This window comes from Canis lupus, chromosome 22 (genome assembly GCF_003254725.2).
Source record: "Canis lupus dingo isolate Sandy chromosome 22, ASM325472v2, whole genome shotgun sequence".
Taxonomy (NCBI): Eukaryota; Metazoa; Chordata; class Mammalia; order Carnivora; family Canidae; genus Canis; species Canis lupus.
The window spans coordinates 30,170,523-30,189,205 of NC_064264.1; the positions used below are offsets into that span (position 1 = coordinate 30,170,523).

The 18,683-nt window shown below is 33.7% G+C and overlaps 1 long non-coding RNA gene across 1 annotated transcript; it reads left to right on the forward strand.

Moving 5' to 3' along the window:
* The first annotated feature begins 1,239 nt into the window (after nucleotides 1-1,239).
* On the forward strand, nucleotides 1,240-17,260 carry LOC112655920 (uncharacterized). The gene is made up of 6 exons (XR_004808259.2): nucleotides 1,240-1,291; nucleotides 6,829-6,905; nucleotides 7,761-7,935; nucleotides 8,302-8,367; nucleotides 9,025-9,196; nucleotides 9,778-17,260. It is a non-coding gene; the product is annotated as an uncharacterized LOC112655920 (long non-coding RNA).
* The last annotated feature ends 1,423 nt before the right edge of the window (nucleotides 17,261-18,683 follow it).

Below are 18,683 nucleotides of genomic sequence, written 5' to 3' on the forward strand. Positions count from 1 at the left end.
GAGGGTAAGTTACAAAGAAGGAAAACATGATCCTAGTTATTAGAAAAACTAAATGTACAGTAGGAGAATCATAGAAGCAACAAGTTAGGAATAGAAGGAAATGTCAAATGAAGGTTTGAATCTAGAATTGTGGGAGGAGACACTGGTTTTAAATGCTATCCTCCTGGCCCTCGGGGAGAAGGTCAGTGGAGGATGGAAGATACATCAATGAAACAGAAAATCAGCTGTGTGTTTCCTTCATCTCTACCTCATCTTTAGGTGCCAAGCTTCTAGCCACTGGTGACTGTTCTATTGCCTCCTCTTCTGTTTTCCCATTTTTCTTCAGTTTCTTTTATTTTTCACCTGGTTAATGAGTCTCTGTAAACAAGTTTCTTTTTCTTTGTTGATCTGCCTACACAATGAAAATCTGAATTTGTCAGAGTCTTTGAAGGCCAACAGAAGAGCTTCTTTCTTCCCATGACAGAGCAACAGGGACAGTCTTAAGCATATTGAGTTATTGTCACATACCCAGAGTTTTGTTTCCTCACATTGAACAAAAAATGTCTAGTTTTAGTACTCTTTGAGTGTTTGACTTTACAGGGAATTGTCTTATGGGTAACTGTATTACTGTTAACTTTCTATTTTAAAAAAGAAAGAAAAGAAGGTATTTTTTAAACTTAACAGTAAAGGTAGTTGTACTTTAAACCTGCAAGAACAGCTAGTTCACAGTCAAATCTTGGCACTTTTTTACTTATAAAAATTACTTTTTCAAAGATTAAAATTATATATGTATTTTTCAAATATTTTAACAGCCATGTAGTAAGAAAAAGTTCACTCATGATGCCATTGTTAAAATTCAAGCATTTTTATTTCAGTCTTTGTGTGTCTGTGTGTAGTCCTGTGATTAGCTAGCTGTGCAGTGCATTTTTATGTAATTGGAATTAAACTACCAACATTTTGTATTTTGCTCTTTTAATAAACTACATGTTAAAGGTGTACAATTGAGATGTTCTGACAGATACATTGGTAAACCCTCACCACAATCAAGATAATGAACATATGCAGCACTTCCCCAAATTCCTCAAGCCCTTTTATTATCCCTCCTGCCTAAAACTTCTACCCTTCTACCTTTACAAGGCAACAACTGACCTGCTTTCTGTCACTACAACTTATCTTGCATTTTCTAGAGTCTAGTATAAATAGGATCATGCACTCTGCTATAAATAGAACGTGCACTCTGCTATAAATAGGACGTGCACTCTGTATTCTTTGGGTGGGTGGTGGGTCTGGTTTCTTTCACTCAGGCATTCTAGTAAGTACATAGTATTATCTTATTATTGCTTTCATTTGAATTTCCCTAATGGCCAAAGGTATTGAGCATGTCCTTTTATTATCATTGATCTATCATTTTGAATGAAATGTCTAGGCAAATTGTCCATTTTGCAAATGTGTTGTTTTCTTATTATTGAGTTTTGAAAGTCATGTGGAGCCACAAAGTGAACAGCCAAGAAAGAATTCTTGAGACTTTTTGGTGCAAAAAAAGGTGTTTTTATTATAGCATGAGGACAAGACCCATTGGCAGAAAGAGTTGCACTGTGATTGTGAGGTGTGACATATATTTTTAAGTTGAAGTGGGATAAAGATAATAGAAGTCTCTAAAGAGATTTCCACATGTTAAAGAAGACTTACAGGATCCTGGAGGTCTGGTTAGTGTCAAGGTAAGGTTGCTTTTTGTCTCTAGCAAAACATCAACATTAAGGCAACCATGAGTTCCTTGAGAAATGTCACACACTGCATCTCTCTGGGATCCAATGGACTGCAAGTTGTAAGGAAATTTAATTTTATCTCTATTTCTCTTGCATTTGTTTTCCTCATCAGAAAGTTCTTTTTCTATTTCGAATACAATTTTCTTCCAGACATTTGATTTGCAAATATTTTCTCCAAGTATGTAGTTTATTTTTTCATTATCTGAACAGAGTCTTAAAAAAAAAAAAACCCAGAAGTTCCTAATTTTGATGAAGTCCAATTTAGCAGTTTTTTTTCATTTATAGATAATGTCTTAGGTGTCGTAACTAAGAAATCTTTGTCTAAGCCAAGGTCAAATTTTCTCTCCTATGTTTTCTTCTAAAAGTTTTATAGTTTTAGACTTTCAGTCTATGATCCATTTGGTGTTAATTTTAGCATATGGTACAAGATGTGGATTGAATCTTTCTCCTTGTGTTTTTGCATAAGGATATACAATTGTTATAGCACTATTTGTTGAAAGATTATCTTTTCCCCCACTAAGTTTCCTTTGCACTTTTGCTCACAACAGTTTTGTCCATAGTATGTAACATATTTTTCAGCTCTATATTCTACTTGTTTGATCTATTTCTCTGTTTTGATGCAATCACCACTTAATATGTGTACTTAAAAAGATTATTGATATTGCTGGTTGTAAGTCTATAGTCTTACCATTTATCCTTAAAAACATGACTCCCATATGTTTTTGTTTTGTGCTGGACTCAGCCTCCTGATAGAAAATACTATCACTATAAATGCCTGGAGGCACTTATCTGAGCCCCTGTGAACTTCACACAGACATATCCCCTTTCAGAACTATTACAACCACATCACCCCTTGTGGTTTATATTTTGACTGCAAGATGACCTTCAGGAATAATTGTTAGGAAACATTGAAGAAAAAAGAGTTTGAGATACCTGGGTGGCTCAGTGGTTGGGTGCCAGCCTTCTGCTCAGGTTGTGATCCCAGGATCCAGAATCGAGTCCCACATTAGGCTCCCTGTGAGGAGGCTGCTTCTCTCTCTGCCTATGTCTCTGTCCCTCTCTGTCTATGTCTCTCAAGAATAAATAAATAAATAAATAAATAAATAAATAAATAAATAAATCAATCTTAAAAAAAAAGAAAAAGAAAAAAAAGAGTTTATTACTTATAAGCTCTGGACCATACAAAGCATGCCAATGGGACACACAGCAAGGTAGCCCATAGAGAGAGAAAGGGTTCACACTAGGCCTAGGGTTCTTTACATTGAAGTGGAGAGTCAGTTTCCAGGGCTCACTCATTACTGGCAAATTTAAAACATAAGAACACAATATTAAAAAGGCGTTTGTGATGAGCACTGGGAGTTGAATGTAAGTGATGAATTACTGAATTCTACTCCAGAAACTAATATTGCACTGTATATTAACTAATAAAATTTAAAGTAAAAAAAAATTAAAAAATAAAATATAAGCACATATTTGAAGTGTGAGAAAAGAAAAAAACAAATGGTCAGTTATTGAAATCAACCAAGATCTCAAAAACAAAGGAGCCTCAGTGGGGTAAGGAAGCCTGGCTCTTTATCTAATTATGATTGGCGACTTGTTAATTCCACATAGACTCTGTTGAAGCAGATGCCTCTTTGAAATGGATTCCTCTTTGAAGTGATTGCCTCCACAATCAAAGCTTAAGTCAGGCACTTGCATTACAAAGGAAGCCAACTATCAGGTTTTATAACTACAGTTATTTTGTTTTTCCTCATTTTTTTGCCTTTTTTGGCTGAATTTAGTATATTTTATGATCCCTTATTATTATATTTGTTGGCTCACCTAGGTATAAATATTTTGGATGTTATTTGTTGGTTAATTACTTTTTTGTTTACAGTATATTTATTTTCACTGTCTACCCTCCAGATCATATACCATTGCACATATAGTATAAGAACCTTACAAAAATACATTTCCATTTTGTGTCTTCAAGCCTGTATAATATTCTTACCAGACATTTTATAGCTATGTGTTATAAAACCTCATACTACCTTATCATCTTTTAGCAATTAAAATTTTTTAAGATTTAAAAAAGAAAAATTTTAAATTTTAATTTTACTTATTGCCACATTTGCTGCTCTTTCTTCCTTTGTAGAGATCCATATTTCCACCTGATATACTTTGTCTTCTGTGTGACTTCCTTTAACATTATTTGCAGCACATTTCAGTTGGTGATGACTTCTTTAGGTTTTACTGTTTGAGTACATATTTTGTCTTTGCTTCTGAAAGATATTTTTGCTGGGTGTGAAACTCAAGGTTTACAGGGATTTTTTTTTTTTTTTTTTTGCAATAAGATGTTACCTCTCTGTTTCCAAATAGAAATTTGCTATCACCATATTTACCCACACTGTACCTACTGTTTATTTCGTTTCACTGTTTTAAAGTGTTTTCTCTTTAACTCACTGGTCTTAAGCAATTCGATGATTATGTAGCCTAGTTTCTTCATCTTTCTTGTGCTTAGGATTCATAGATCCTTGGATCTGTACATTCACAGCTTTAATTGAATTTGGAGAATATTCAGTGTTTATTTCTTTGAATATATTTCCTCTATCTGTCCTTTCTCTTCTTTTAGGACTCCACTTACATATGTATTTAACTTCTCAAATTTCTTCCACATTTCATTGATCATGTTTAAATTTTTTTCAGTTTTTTTCTCACTGAGCTTCATTTTAGTTTCTTTTACTGTATCTTCAAGTTCATTAATATTTTCTTCTGTAGTATCTAATATGTCACTTATCCTGGGCAGTGTATTTTTTTCACATAAAACATAGTTTTCATCTCCACAAGTTCAATTTGGGTCATTTCATAAAATATATATTTTACATATTTCCACAGAATAAGTTCAATCTTCTTTCTTGAACATATGGAATATAGTAATAATAAGTATTTTGATATTTTTATTTACTAATATTCTCCTGTGTGTCATTTCTGGATCCATTTCAATTGATTGGTTTCTCTTCCTATTATGAGTTCCATTACCTGCATATTTGAATGCCCAGTAATGTCTTTTATTTATGTGTTTGTTTGCTTGTTTAAATTCCAGTATAATTAATATACAGTGTTATATTAGTTTCAGATGTACAATTTAGTAATTCAACAATTATATACATTACTTAGTGCTCATTACAAGAAGTGTACTCTTAATCCCCTTCATGTATTTCACCTATCCCCCCTCTTCTCTGGTAACCATCAATTTGTTCTCTATGATTAAGAATCTATTTTCTTGTTCATCTCCTTTTTTTGTTCATTTGTTTTGTTTCTTAAATTCCACATTTACATGAAATACTGAGATATTTGTCTTTCTCTGACTTATTTCACTTAGTATTATATCCTCTAGATCCAACCATGTTGCTGCAAATGACTAGGTTTTTTTTTGACTGAGTAGTATTCCCTTCTATATGTATACCACCTCATCTTTATCCATTCATGTGTGTTCATCTATGGATAAACGCTTGGGATGCTTCTATATCTTGGCTATTGTAAATAATGATGCTATAAACATAGGGGTGTATATAGCTTTTCAAATTAGTATTTTCATTTTCTTTGGGAAAACATGCAGTAGTACAATTACTGGATTCTATGGTAATTCTATTTTTAATTTTCTGAGGAACCTCCATACTGTTATCAAAAGTGGTTGCACCAGTTTGCATTCCCACCAACAGTACATGAGGGTTCCATTTTTTCCACTTCCTTGCCAACATTTGTTGTTTCTTGTGTTTTTATTTTAGCTATTCAACTGCTAAGAGGTGATAGCTCATTGTGAATTTGATTTGCATTTTTCTGATGATGAGTGATGTTGAGCATCTTTTCACATGTTTGCTGGCCATCTGTATGTCTTCTTTAGAGAAATGTCTTCATGTTTTCTGCCCATTCCTTAATTGGATTATTCTTTTTTGGTGTTGACTTGTATAAGTTCTTCATATATTTTGGATGCTATATATTTTGGATGCTTCATATATTTTGGATCCTGTGTCTCTAGCAGTTTTTTTTAAAGATTTTATTTATCTATTCATGGGAGACACAGAGAGAGAGAGAGAGGCAGAGACACAGGCAGAGGGAGAAACAGGTTCCATGCAGGGAGCCCGACGTGGAACTCGATCCCAGGTCTCCAGGATCACACCCTAGGCTGAAGATTGCGCTAAACTTCTGAGCCACCTGGGCTGCCCTGTCTTTTAGTTTTGTTGATAGTTTGCTGTGAAGGAGATTATATTTTGATATAGTCTCTATGGTTTATTTTAACTTTTGTTTCCCTTGCTACAGGAGCTATATGTGAAAAAAAAAAAAATGTTGCTAGAGCTGAAGGAAGAGAAATTCCTGCCTGTGCTCTCTTCCAGGATTTTTATGGTTGCAGGTTTCACATTTAGGTCTTTAATCCATTTGGAGTCTATTTTTATGTATGGTGTAAAAAAATGGTCCAGTTTCATTCTTTTGCATGTAGGTATCCAGTGATCCCAACACCATTTGTTAAAGAGATTGTCTTTTCCCCGTTGCATATTTTTGCCTCCTTCATCAAAGATTAATGGGCCAAAGTTTTCTTCTGGGGTCTCTATTCTGTTCCATTCATCTGTATGTCTATTTTGTGCATCGGTTTTGATTAGTATAGCTTTGTACTATATCTTAAAATCTAGGATTGTGATGCGTCCAGCTTTACTTTTCTTTTTCAAGATTGCTTTGGCTATTCAAATTCTTTTGTGGTTCCATACACATTTTAGGATTATTTGTTCTAGTTTTGTGAAAAAAGGCTGTATTGGTATTTTGATCAAGATTACATTAAATCTAAAGATGGTTATAGGAGTCTATAACAATTGCTAAATGTCGATAGAATGGACATTTTAACAATATTGTTCTTCCAATCCATGAGTGTGGACTATCTTTCCACTTGTTTCTGTCATCTTCAGGTTTATTTATCAATGTTTTATGTTTTCAAAGTACAAATCTTTCACCTCCTTGGTTAAGTTTATTCCTAGGTATTTTATTATTTTTGGTACAATTATAAATGAGATTTTTTTTCTTTTTCAAAAAAGTGATTTTCATGTTTTTTTAGGTAATCTCCATATGCAAGGTGTGGCTCAAACTCACAACTTCAAGATCAAGAGTTTCATATTCTCCTGACTGAGCCAGGTAAGCATCCTGGAATTGTTTTCTTAATTTCTCTATTACTTCATTGTTAGTGTATATAAATGCAATAGACCTCTATATGTTGACTCTGTGTCCTGAGACGTCACTGAATTCATTTATCAGCAATAGTAGTTTTTTGGTGGACTCCTTAGGGTTTTATATATATATATAGTATCATGTCATCTGCAAATACTGAAAGTTTTACTTCTTCCTTATCAATTTGGATACCAATTATTTCTTTTTGTTGTCTGATTGCGATTGTTAAAACTTCTAGTACTATGCTGAATAAAAGTGGTGAGAGTGGGCATCCTTTCAGTTTTTCATTATTGAGCATAATGTTAACTATGGGTTTTTCATATTATGTTGAGTGATGTATGTTCCCTCTAAACCTACTTTGCTGCATGTTTTTTTATTATGAATGGGTATTGTATTTGTCAAATGATATTTCTGCATCTATTGAAATGTGCATATGGTTTTTAACCTTTTTTATTAATGTGATATATCACATTGATTGACTTATATTGACAAATATTTCAAATCATCCTTGCATGCCAGGAATAAATCACACCTGATTCTTGTGAATGATTTTTTAATGTTTTTTTGGATTCAGCTTGTTAATATTTTTGTCAGGATTTTTAATTTTTTTAATTTGAGATTTTTCTTGCTTCTTGAAGTAGCCCTATATTACTATAAACTTTCTTCTTAGAATAGCTTCTAGGGCATCCCAAATATTTTAGATTATTTTGTTTTTATTTTCATTTGTCTCCTTGCATTTTTTTATGTCCTCTTTGATTTCTTGGTTGACTATTGTTTAGTTGGGTGTATTATTTAATCTCCACTTATTTGTATTCTTTCCAGATTTTTTCTTGTGGGTGATTTCTAGTGCTCAGAAAAGATGCATAGTATGACTCCTACCATATTGATATAGCCTCCTCTCTATGATTAACTGTGGGAAGTCTGTCCTACTGTCTTCAGTTTGTCTTCTGGGTTATGTACACTGATTTGGTTTTATCAAGTTGTATCCATGGATGAGGTAAGCCCAAGATCCTCCTACTCTACCATCTTCCCCAGAAGTCCTCCAATGCCTAAGAATTTCTGATTAAATATCAGACATTGTTTACTCTTGTAAAGAGTTTTTGGCATTTCTCTCAGTATTCGTATGTTTAGTTTTTGTACACTATCAACTTACTTACTCAGTTTGATATTTCAGTAATAATTTAGGGGCCAGTAATAATTTAGTATAAAGTTAATTTTTTCCCACTATTAAGACTAGACATTTCTAAAGTACTCTAATTGATGATCAATGAAGTCTAAATATTTCAAAGCTTTCTGAGAACAGATACTAGTCCTCATCCTATCCAGTCTGAGTACTATGTTTTTATATGGTTCTTTTCTTCAGGTACTAGAAGAGTCCTTGCATGCATGAGCTAATCAGAACTCAAATGAACATTGAAAGGGACCATCTGTAAGTCTTAGTATTGACTCTCTGTGCAACTTTTCCTCGATGGTACTCTATACTGCACACACTATCTGTCTGACTTCCTGAAACTCCCAGTTTGGGTTCCTCAACTTGAAGAAACCTGTAGGTTTAGCCTGAATTTTGTTTTCCTAAACCATAGCTTGAAAACCTTCTCCAGGTAGCAAGTTGGGGAAAAGCATAAGGCTTACCTCATTTGCTTCCTACCTTTCAGGGATTGTCATTTTTCATAACCTGCTATTCTGTAACTTATCACTGTACATATGCTTTCTCAGGCATTTTAGTTGTTTTAGGCAGCAAAGTAAATCCAGACCATGTTATTCTATCTTGAACAAAATATGAGTCTCAGTGGTTTTTTTTTAACTTTGTATTATGGAATAAAATAAAAATTATTCGAAAACATTTAAAATCTATTTATAATATTTTACTGTGTGGATGCAGCATAGTTGTAAAAATTTTCCAATACAAATAATCTATGGACTTTCTTTTTGCTCTTTTTTGGCATAGAATTGTGTATCTAGATTGTTTTCATAGAAATAGAGTAACTAAGTCCAAAAAATTGAACATTGTATTAGTTTCCTATGGCTGCTTTAACAAAGTACCACAAACTGCATGGCTTAAATAATATATTTTATCATTTCACAGTTCTAGATGCTGGAATTCTGAAATCAAGGTTTCAGCAAGATTGGTTCTTTCCGAGAGATATGAAGGAAAATCTTTTCCATGAGTCTCTTCTAGCTTCTAGTGATTTGCTGACAATCTTTGGTATACTTTGTTTGATTTCTGTCTTCTGACCTTCATATGGCATCTTCCCTAGGTAAGTGCTTGTGTCCAAGTTTCCCCTTTTATAAAGACATCAGTCATATTGACCTAAGGGTCCATCATACTCCATATGATTTTATCTTAACTAATTATCTCTGCAACAATTCTACTTTTAAGTAAGTTCACTTTCTGAAGAACAAGAAATTAGGGTTTCAACATAGGTATTTTGGTAGGACACAATTCAAACCATAAAAAAAGACATATTTAAACCCTATTATATTACTTCCAAATTGATTCTAGAAGGGTTATAACAACAAATTATATATTAAATATACTTTTTTTGCACAAGAATTTAAGCAACTTGCAAAAAAATTGAAGAATTGAGAAAAGTAATTTTCACCATGTAAAGTATTGTAAATCAGCAGTGTATTGCTATATAGGTTCATTCTTCTATAAGTATTTTATAAGCTTCAGAAAATATTATAGCACTTTGCCACTCCCCTTCTTTGAACTCTTTAGCCTCCCTGTGGTTCCACTCTAAATTAGAAGTGTTTTCAATTGTCTATTGACGTCTCTTTCAAGTGAACTTTCTTTAGCTTATTTAATTTGTCTCTTTTTTTCAACTTGTTTTTACAGGTAAATGTTGAAAAAGAATGTGTGCCTGTCCTGAAAGAAAATGAACTCTATCAGCAAATATAGTGTGGCTTTCCTAAATTGAATTGAACTAGATCAGCAAGTGTTATTTTTAAGAGTATTTGTCCTAATGTCCGTGAAATATTAGCAAACAATGGAAGTTAGATTAATTCCAACAACTGCATATTCACCGAATACCCCCCACTCTCATTTCTGTAGGTGTACAGGGTTCAAGTAAACCTGAACTGAAATTTAGAATACCTGAATTTCCACAATTTTCTGGTGAAATGAGTAGTCAAGAATTGATTTGCATGAAGCTTGAAACTGATATGAATGAAAGTATCAGTCCTGGTACTGGTGGTGAGAAGATAAGGAGTGAGGATGACAAAATGATAATTTTCTCAGATATGGTCTTCCCACATCCTCTTTCACTTCAACCCTTACAATAAATTGTCAGTGTATTAATGCTAATGTTATCCGATTACTAAGACTAAGGAAAATAGGATTACCAAAATAACCAAAAATAATTCAGATTATTCATTTAACAATATTTAATAACTACTCTATACCCCAGACTGTGCTAAGTATTAAATATACGGTGGTAAAAAAAAAAGAGTCTGGGTTTCCCTGAATCTTAAAATCTAGTCAAGAGAGAAACAGTAGGAAAAAAGAAAAAAAAAAAAAGACTTAGATATACTAATTACTAATGAAAATAATAATGATTTATATAAAAACAGAAGCAACTTAATTCAGATTGGAAGATATGGTAAGGGTCACTTCAAGAAGTAAACTTCATGCTAGTATTTGAAGAATGAGTAAGCATTTGCCAGGAATAAGTGGAAGGAAGGATCTTTCAGAGAATAGGAAGGAATAAAGACATTGACTTAAGAAGAAATTTAATGTATTCAAATAATTAAAAGGCAACATGGCTGGAATAGAATGATCAGGACTAATGAGACCATGTTGATGAAAAAGGCCAGGGTATGATAATGTAGGACATTGCTCAGGCATGTTTACAATTTGGGGTTTCATTCTAAACTACTACAATGGCTAGTAATTTTAAAAAGTGTATAAAATAAGTGTAGGACATGGCTAACTTAACTGTTAGAAGAGAATTGGTTGATGACAAAAGAGGAAACAGTAAGTCAAAGCAAGAGAGTGGTGGCAATTGGTATCACACAGAGTATATAGATAACATATATACTTTTGAAGAAGCACTGGAATCATCAGGGAAAAGAAGAGCCATTTTTTATTTGATGCAACAAGTGAAGAGAGGCAAAGAGAAATTTCAGAGATCCTCTAGTTCTCTGGCTCAAGGCACTAGGTTGTTTGATGCTAATTACCTATGATAAAGGAACCAGTGTAAGGTGAAGATTGACTCAAAGATGGAGAGTTCAGTTTTAGATATGTTAAGGAACTGAAGTTGCCTGTTTGATATTCATGAGATGTCGAGGAGAAAGTGACTAAAGGTCTAGAGATTCTAAGAGTGGCTTGAAATGGGAGCACAAATTTGAGAGTCGCCACCACAGAAATGTTATTGAAGACCAAGGAGACAGATAGGATCACCTAGTGAGAAAATCTAGTACAAAAACTGAAGACAGTCCAAGGCCAACCTCTGTAGAACTCCAAAATTTAATGAATGTATGGAGCACGAAGAAACTGCAGAGGAGCATTTCAGAGGTCAGAAGACAATAGTTAAGAAAATGTGGTGTCTAGACAACAAGAAAAAAGAGATATAGTGTGCTAATGGCTAAAAGGCCATTGCATTTTGGTACACAGAGGCTTCTGTGGCTTTAGAAAGAGCTGTATTTTTGAAAAGTAGGGGGAGAATCCCTAATGATATGAATTAAGAAGGGAAAAGTAAGTAGGAAGGTAGAAACAGTATAGCAGATGATGCTTATGAGACTCTGTGTTATACAGGGAAGAAACAAAAAAGTAGAGCAGGTATATATATACAATGGAATACTACTCAGTGACCAAAAGAAAGAAATCTTGCCATTTACAACAATATGGATGGAACTAGAGCGTATTATGCTAAGTGAAATAAGTCAATCAGAGAAAGATAATTATCATACGGTCTCACTCATGTGGAATTTAAGAAACAAAACAGAAGATCATAAGGGAAGAGAAGAACAAATAAAACAAGACAAAATCAGAGAGAGAGAGACAAACGGTAAGAGACTCTTAATCATAGAAAACAAATTGAGGGTCACTGGAGGGGAGGAGGGGAAGGAGAAGAGGTAATTGGGTGATGGACATTAAGGAGGGCATGTGATGTAACAAGCCCTGGGTGTTATACACAGCTGATGAATCACTGATCTCTACCTCTGAAACTAATAAAAAATAAATAAAAATAAAAGATGCTTGGAAAAAAATAAAATAAAGCAATAATAGATAAAGAGATGATTAAGTTAAAATGAGCCCATTTGGGTAGTTGCTACTCCAAACTGACCAGAATCCTTTTAAGAATGGGAAGTTTGGACACAGAGAGACACCAGGGATATACACAGAGGAAAGATCATGTGGGGACACAGGAGGGAAGTGGCTGTCTACAAGTCAAGCAGGAAGGCCTCAGAAGAAACCAAACCTGCTGATAGCTTGTTCCTGATCTTGGACTTCTAGCTTCCAGAAATGACACAATAAATCTCTGTTGCTTAGGGGAAAAAAAGGCAGAGCAGACCAGAAAGGATATGGAATCAAGGAAAGTTTTGGTTTTGTCTTTTTAAAAAGATATGAATTATCAGAGCTGATTTATAAGTTGTTAGGGAAGATCCTATTGATGAAATAGACTGAATATGCAAGTGGAGAAGAAATGCCCAAAAAGTGAAAGTCAGAAATTAAGAGGTACTGGTATTTGCCAGGAGTGGTAAATAATGCTTTAATAAAAAAGAGGAAAAGACTCAGATGGTCCCAGCAAATGGAAACTTGGTAAAGCTGGATGAGGTAATACAGAAAAGAATGAAAGCCAAAGATCTTCTAACATTTTTTAGCAAATGTGATATGATCTCAATAATTACAAAATATTTAAAAATAAACCATTATTTGCATAATTTATATATATGCACATTCTAGTTTTTATAAAAATAAAATAAACAACAAATACCATTAAATATACAATTAATTGGGCAAGGGAATTGTTCTCTTTGACATGTTGTCTTATAAAGTAGATCTTGTATTATGCGTCTAAATAACTTAATTTTTTTTATTTGAGAGAGAAAACCTGAGCAGGGGAGGGGCAGAAGGAGAGGGAGAAGCAGACACCCCACTGAACAGGGAGCCTGACCCAGGGCTTGATCCCAAGACCCTGGGATCATGACCTGAGCCCAAGGACTTACTGAGCCACCCAGTCGCCCCCTAAATGCCTTAAATTTTAAGGACAGAAATAAAAGCCCAATTTATGTGAATGTCTGAGAGTACATTTGATGAAATATGCTGCTAGAAACCATCAAAAGTTGAAGGGCTTATGGCTCTAATATAAAGCCAGCTTTATTCCATCTGTAGAAATCTGGTAAATATGCAATAAAATATAATAGTCCCAATAAAAGACGTTATTTTCCATTGTTTTCCTCCCCCACAATCTTATATTTGCAGAGGATTTTTGTTTGGTCTTCTCTGTTTATAAAAATACATTGGCAAGGAGCTATTACATAATATTTGCTTACCTTGACAAGTCAGAAAGAAGTAACTTCTTCCTACGTTGTTTACTTTAAACATTTATTCTCACTTTTTTCTTTTCATCTTTAGATTTTGACTGAAAAAAAAATCAGTTTTAGTTCCATTAAGAACCAAATGACTCATTAGGCTTAGTTGCTATGATAGATTTCCCTCCCCCCCTTCTCTCCCTCCCTCTTTCCCTTCCTTTCGTCTTTGTTTTTTCCTTCATTTCTTTTCTTTTCTTTTTTTTTTGACCTACCATCCTGCCTGAAGATTTGAAGGTGAGAAGATGTTTATTCCAAAATATCATTCAGGAAGTTCACATTATTGCAATATTGGCTACCTGAAAGGTGAGCCTGAATATCTTTCAAGGCCACGTTTAATTCTCTGATTCAACATCATTCTAAAATGATCAATATCCTCATAAATAAGTTTGGAATCAGGAAGAAGAGAAAACTTGTCAGCAATTGCATGTGTGGCCCAATTAGCCAAGGTAACTTTGTTACTTTCCAGTTGGATTTACTGTCTGGCATTTGTGCAGGAAGTCCATACACTAGCTTTATTTTGGAGTTGCACTTGGAAAGCTGCCCAGGGTAGAAATCTTAATTAGAGATCCTCTGGAATTGGCAATATCAAGAAATGCCAGGATAGTTTTCTGGACAAGAGACCAATAGGGCTTGTACTAAGTACGTTTACTTATTTGGGACTTTTAGTAAAATTGTAAAAATAAGAAACTATTATAGAATTATAGAAAGGAAGACTAGTATTTTCCAACTAAATTAAACCTAAATCAATACCAACTAACACCAAAAAATAATTTCAAAAAGTTATCTTATCTCTTCCCCTATTTTAAACATATTCATTAAACTATATGCTTCTATGTAAATGGCAGCTAAATTCCTAAAATATGTTATCAGTATTCTTAAACATCTTCAGAAGTGATAATCATGCAATCTCCTTTCTTTGCTGCTCCAGAGATTCATAGTTAGGATATTTCTCTACTTATATTTAGCAAAGCATTACATATTGCAACTTAAATTGACTCCTTCTTATTCTGACTTTAATGAGGATTATCCTCCTTAAAAATTATCACTCATTTTTCAGAATCTCATCAGAACAAATCAAAACCAAGCCAAATTAGAGTAGTCAACATATTTCTATAGAGGTGCAGAGGAGATTTTCTTAATGCTTTTCTCAGCTTTTATAAGAAATGTAACTTAATTGAACTTTCAGTTAACTGTCAACATTGGTAAGGAGGAAATTATTACAACCTTATATGTATTTTATGATTTCTCTGAAATGAAATAATCTCAGACTGTAATATTATTCTTGACAATGAATGACTTGGCATCAGGATTAAATACAGGGATAAATCTACTATTGGGAAGCTAAGACTTCAAGAAGGAAAGGGATTCTTGAGTTAGCTTTTAAAGATTGAGAAAAGTTCAGAAGGCAGAAATTCTGAATGCTATTCTCAGTTCAGGGAACCATGATGTAGGGTCATTGTGAATATCTCTTAAAAATCCTTTAGTTTATGTTGCTCCTGTCTGAGTTACTACTAGATCTTTGTTCTCCTGTTTCTGTTATATTTTCCATGTTCTCAGCATCAGCTTACCTGCTTTTTCCCTTCTGTTTTTCATGGTGCCTGAAATCAAGGAAGTAATTTGGAAAGTTATTGCAGTAGGCATCAGGATTCTCCCATTTGGCAATATCACATGGTTATATGAAAGTATGCATGATGTAATGCAAGTTATTTGCCACCAAAAATAATTCATGCCATAATTTCTCTTAAAAAAAGGGAAAAATGAAAGAGATATAGAACTTGAAGAGATATAGAACTTCTTGTCATGAGGGCAGGAAGACTTGCATTAAGCATGTTACCAAACATCTTCATAAATCTTTTGTTTTTATTCAAGTGTAATTAACATATAGTGTTATATTAATTTCAGTTGTACAATATTGTAACTCAACAATTCTATACATTTCTCAGTGCTCATCAAAATAGGTGTACTCTCAATCTCCTTTATCTATTTCACCCATCCCTCTACCTACCCCTTCTGGAAACAACCAATTTGTTGTCTATATTTAAGAGTCTACTTTTCTGTTTCTCTTTTTTTGTTTGTTCATTTGTTTTGTTTCTTAAGTTTTACATATGAATTGAATCATGGCATTTTTCTCTGGCTGGCATATTTCACTTAGCATTATACCTCTAGGTCCATTCATGCTGTTGCAATTGGCAAGATTTTGCTCTTTTTTTACAAGTGAGTAATATTCCATTTTATGTACCTACCACATATTCTTTATCCATTCATTTCAAATGTCATCTTTCTGGTAAGATAGGATTTCTATCAGTAAAGTTAAGTAATACTAGGTAGAATGTGTGAGCAAAGAAGAAAATAACTTTTATAGAAAAATAATTAAATGTTTATATATAATTTGTTATTTATATGTATATAATTATATATTATATAAATGGCTACATATACACACACAAAAAGACTGTATATGATGTGTATACACAAGTATGAATATTTCAAATGATATCCTAAACAATTATTATTATAATTTCCTTTTTCAGAACACAACTTTCTTTTTGTTAAACACAAAAACAGAATGTTCTTTTTCACTCTAAGCAGAAAGTATTTTGCAACTTCACAGGAGAGAGTCTTAGGAACGATGAAACAAATCTAAATCCATCGCATATGATAGGATTGTCAACCAGATGACTTTTGGCCATTTATGTCATGTTGTAAATGAAACAGCTGCTTGACTGACTCTCTGAGATGAAAACCAGCTGTGTAATGGTTGGTTACTCATTGCATTTTAATTATTGCTTGCTATCCATAAGAGAGGATTAAAATTGTTATAAATGTTTACTAATTAACTAAAAAATATGGAAAGTATTTTATACTTGGAAACATTTTTGACTGAGTGCATGTTGATATCAGAGGGAAAAAACTCTCATACAACAATGTCCTCAGGCTATTGTCTAATAAAACTTCAATTAACAATGTGAACTTGATCTGTATTAGTATTAAAAAGATAACTCTGAGTTAAAATTACAGCATTTTTTTCATTTCTAATATATTTTGTTTACAAAGTAAAGACATCTGATTCACAACATCTCAGCAGAAAATGCTCAAAGTGTTTAAACCATTTCACTGAGGAGGTAAAATTAGGCTTATGTGCAAAAGGAGCAACTCAACTGAAATTTTAAGAGCTTGATATGCATATTAAAGGCAGTGATAAATTATATTGTGGATGTTTTTGCATTCCAGAAACTGAGGAACAGCCCAGATCTATTTTTATCTATCAGGACTATTGTATAGCAATTTGATAGTTCCAAACAATTAGCCAGTATATATTTTTGAAAGACATTTTCTCTCTTTTATTTTTCAAACTGTGAAATGACTCAAAGAAAACTTTTGCTAAGAAAACAAACTGAGTGTAAAAAGAATGAATTAAAGTTCAAGAAATCTGAATATACCCTTCTCTCTCTGACTTTGCTGTGGCTATATGGAAAAGCCTTTCCATTTGCATTTAGATGTGATTTCCCCAGTGAAAAGCCAGATATGCTCTGTCCTAGTTTGGAGAAATGATTTGGGTCTTTAGGTCTGACTTAATTTATGTAGAATGAAAAAGCCTTTTCCTGAGTAGAAATATCAGTAAAGTTAAATTCTTAGTGTTTTGTGTTTGTTTTTATTTTCATTATTTCTATAGTATTTTTATATTTACATTACTATACAACTTCTTCAACGTGAAAAGGCCCTAAAATTGTCCTTCCATTGTTTACGTAATCTATGTAAAATCAACTGTGGATATGTATGTGTGGATGGCCAGAAGGGAGGGATACAAGTTGTTTTAATTTTGCTTTGCTTCATTGAATCATAGAAAATTGGGACCAAAAAGGATATTAATAATGATATAGTTCACTCTCATATATTACAAGTGAGAAAATACACTCAGCAGATTTGATTGGCTTATCCAAGGAGATGCATAAAGTTAGTGAGCAGGTGACAATAGATGAGAATGTATTCTATGGGTTTTCCACTATCCTACAACATCATTCTCCTGAAAGAGTTCTTTGGTGAAAAAAGTCTCTCTTGGTTCCAACATGACCAAATTATTTTACTGGTGCTTTCAAATCCTATGAAAGTTCTGATACATGACTATTTGGACACTCTTTCTACAAAGTTTTGTTTCGTGATAAGACAGTGGCCACCAGACATCAGCCCAAAGGCAGTTGAAACAATGGCTCTCATAATTCTCAGAATGTTGCCTCAGAAAGCCACTGGTTCAGATAGGAGTCTATAAATAATTAGAATACAAAGTCACAACTTTGAGGGGTGAGAATTTCACTTATATTCAGAAAGCTTTTCTCACAAAGAACAAAACTTGCTGGCATGTGAAGGGTGGACTTTGGTGTAGGCTAAATTTTAAATTGCCATTGATGGATTAGATGTTTAATTCCGCAAGATTTTAATAAATTATCTCAATATTATATATGATCATTCAATAGACATGACCAATATTTTAAGCACTAAGCACAAAATTGGGGGGGGGGGGCGAATGTGACCAAAAAAGTATTTCAGTTATATACTGTTTGTTTTTTTTTTTTAAGATTTTATATATTTATTCATGAGAGACACAGAGAAAGAAAGAGGCAGAGACATAGGTAGAGGGAGAAATAGGCTCCATGCAGGGAGCCCGATGTGGGACTCAATCCTGAGACTCCAGGATCATGCCCTGAGCTGAAGGCAGACGCTTAACTGCTGAGCCACCCAGGCGTCCCTATATACTAAGTTTAATATTGATTTTTGCTAGGGGCAAAGTGAAAGAGTTTGCAAAGCAATTCCATATTGAGGGTTCTCCTACCAACATGATCAGAAATTTACACAACTGGACATTTTTCTAAGCATCTATTGCCATGAAGCAATTGTCAAGGCACATTGCAGATGACATCCCAGGCTGGAAATATCCAGGGGCAGGTTCTTCTGCCTAAACGCAGGCTGTGGGTTCTAAAAATATGGCTTGGGATTGAGCCATGGTCAAAATAAAAGCAGTATTGGGGTGCCTGAATGGTACAGTTAGTTAACCAACCAACTATTGGTTTCAACTCAGGTTGAGATCTAGGGGTCATGGGATCGAGCCCCTCATGGGGCTCCATACTCAGCACAGAGCTGGCTTCAGACTCTGCCCCTCTCCTCCTACTTCCTGTGCTTGCTATCTTTCTCTAAAGTAAATAAATCTTTAAA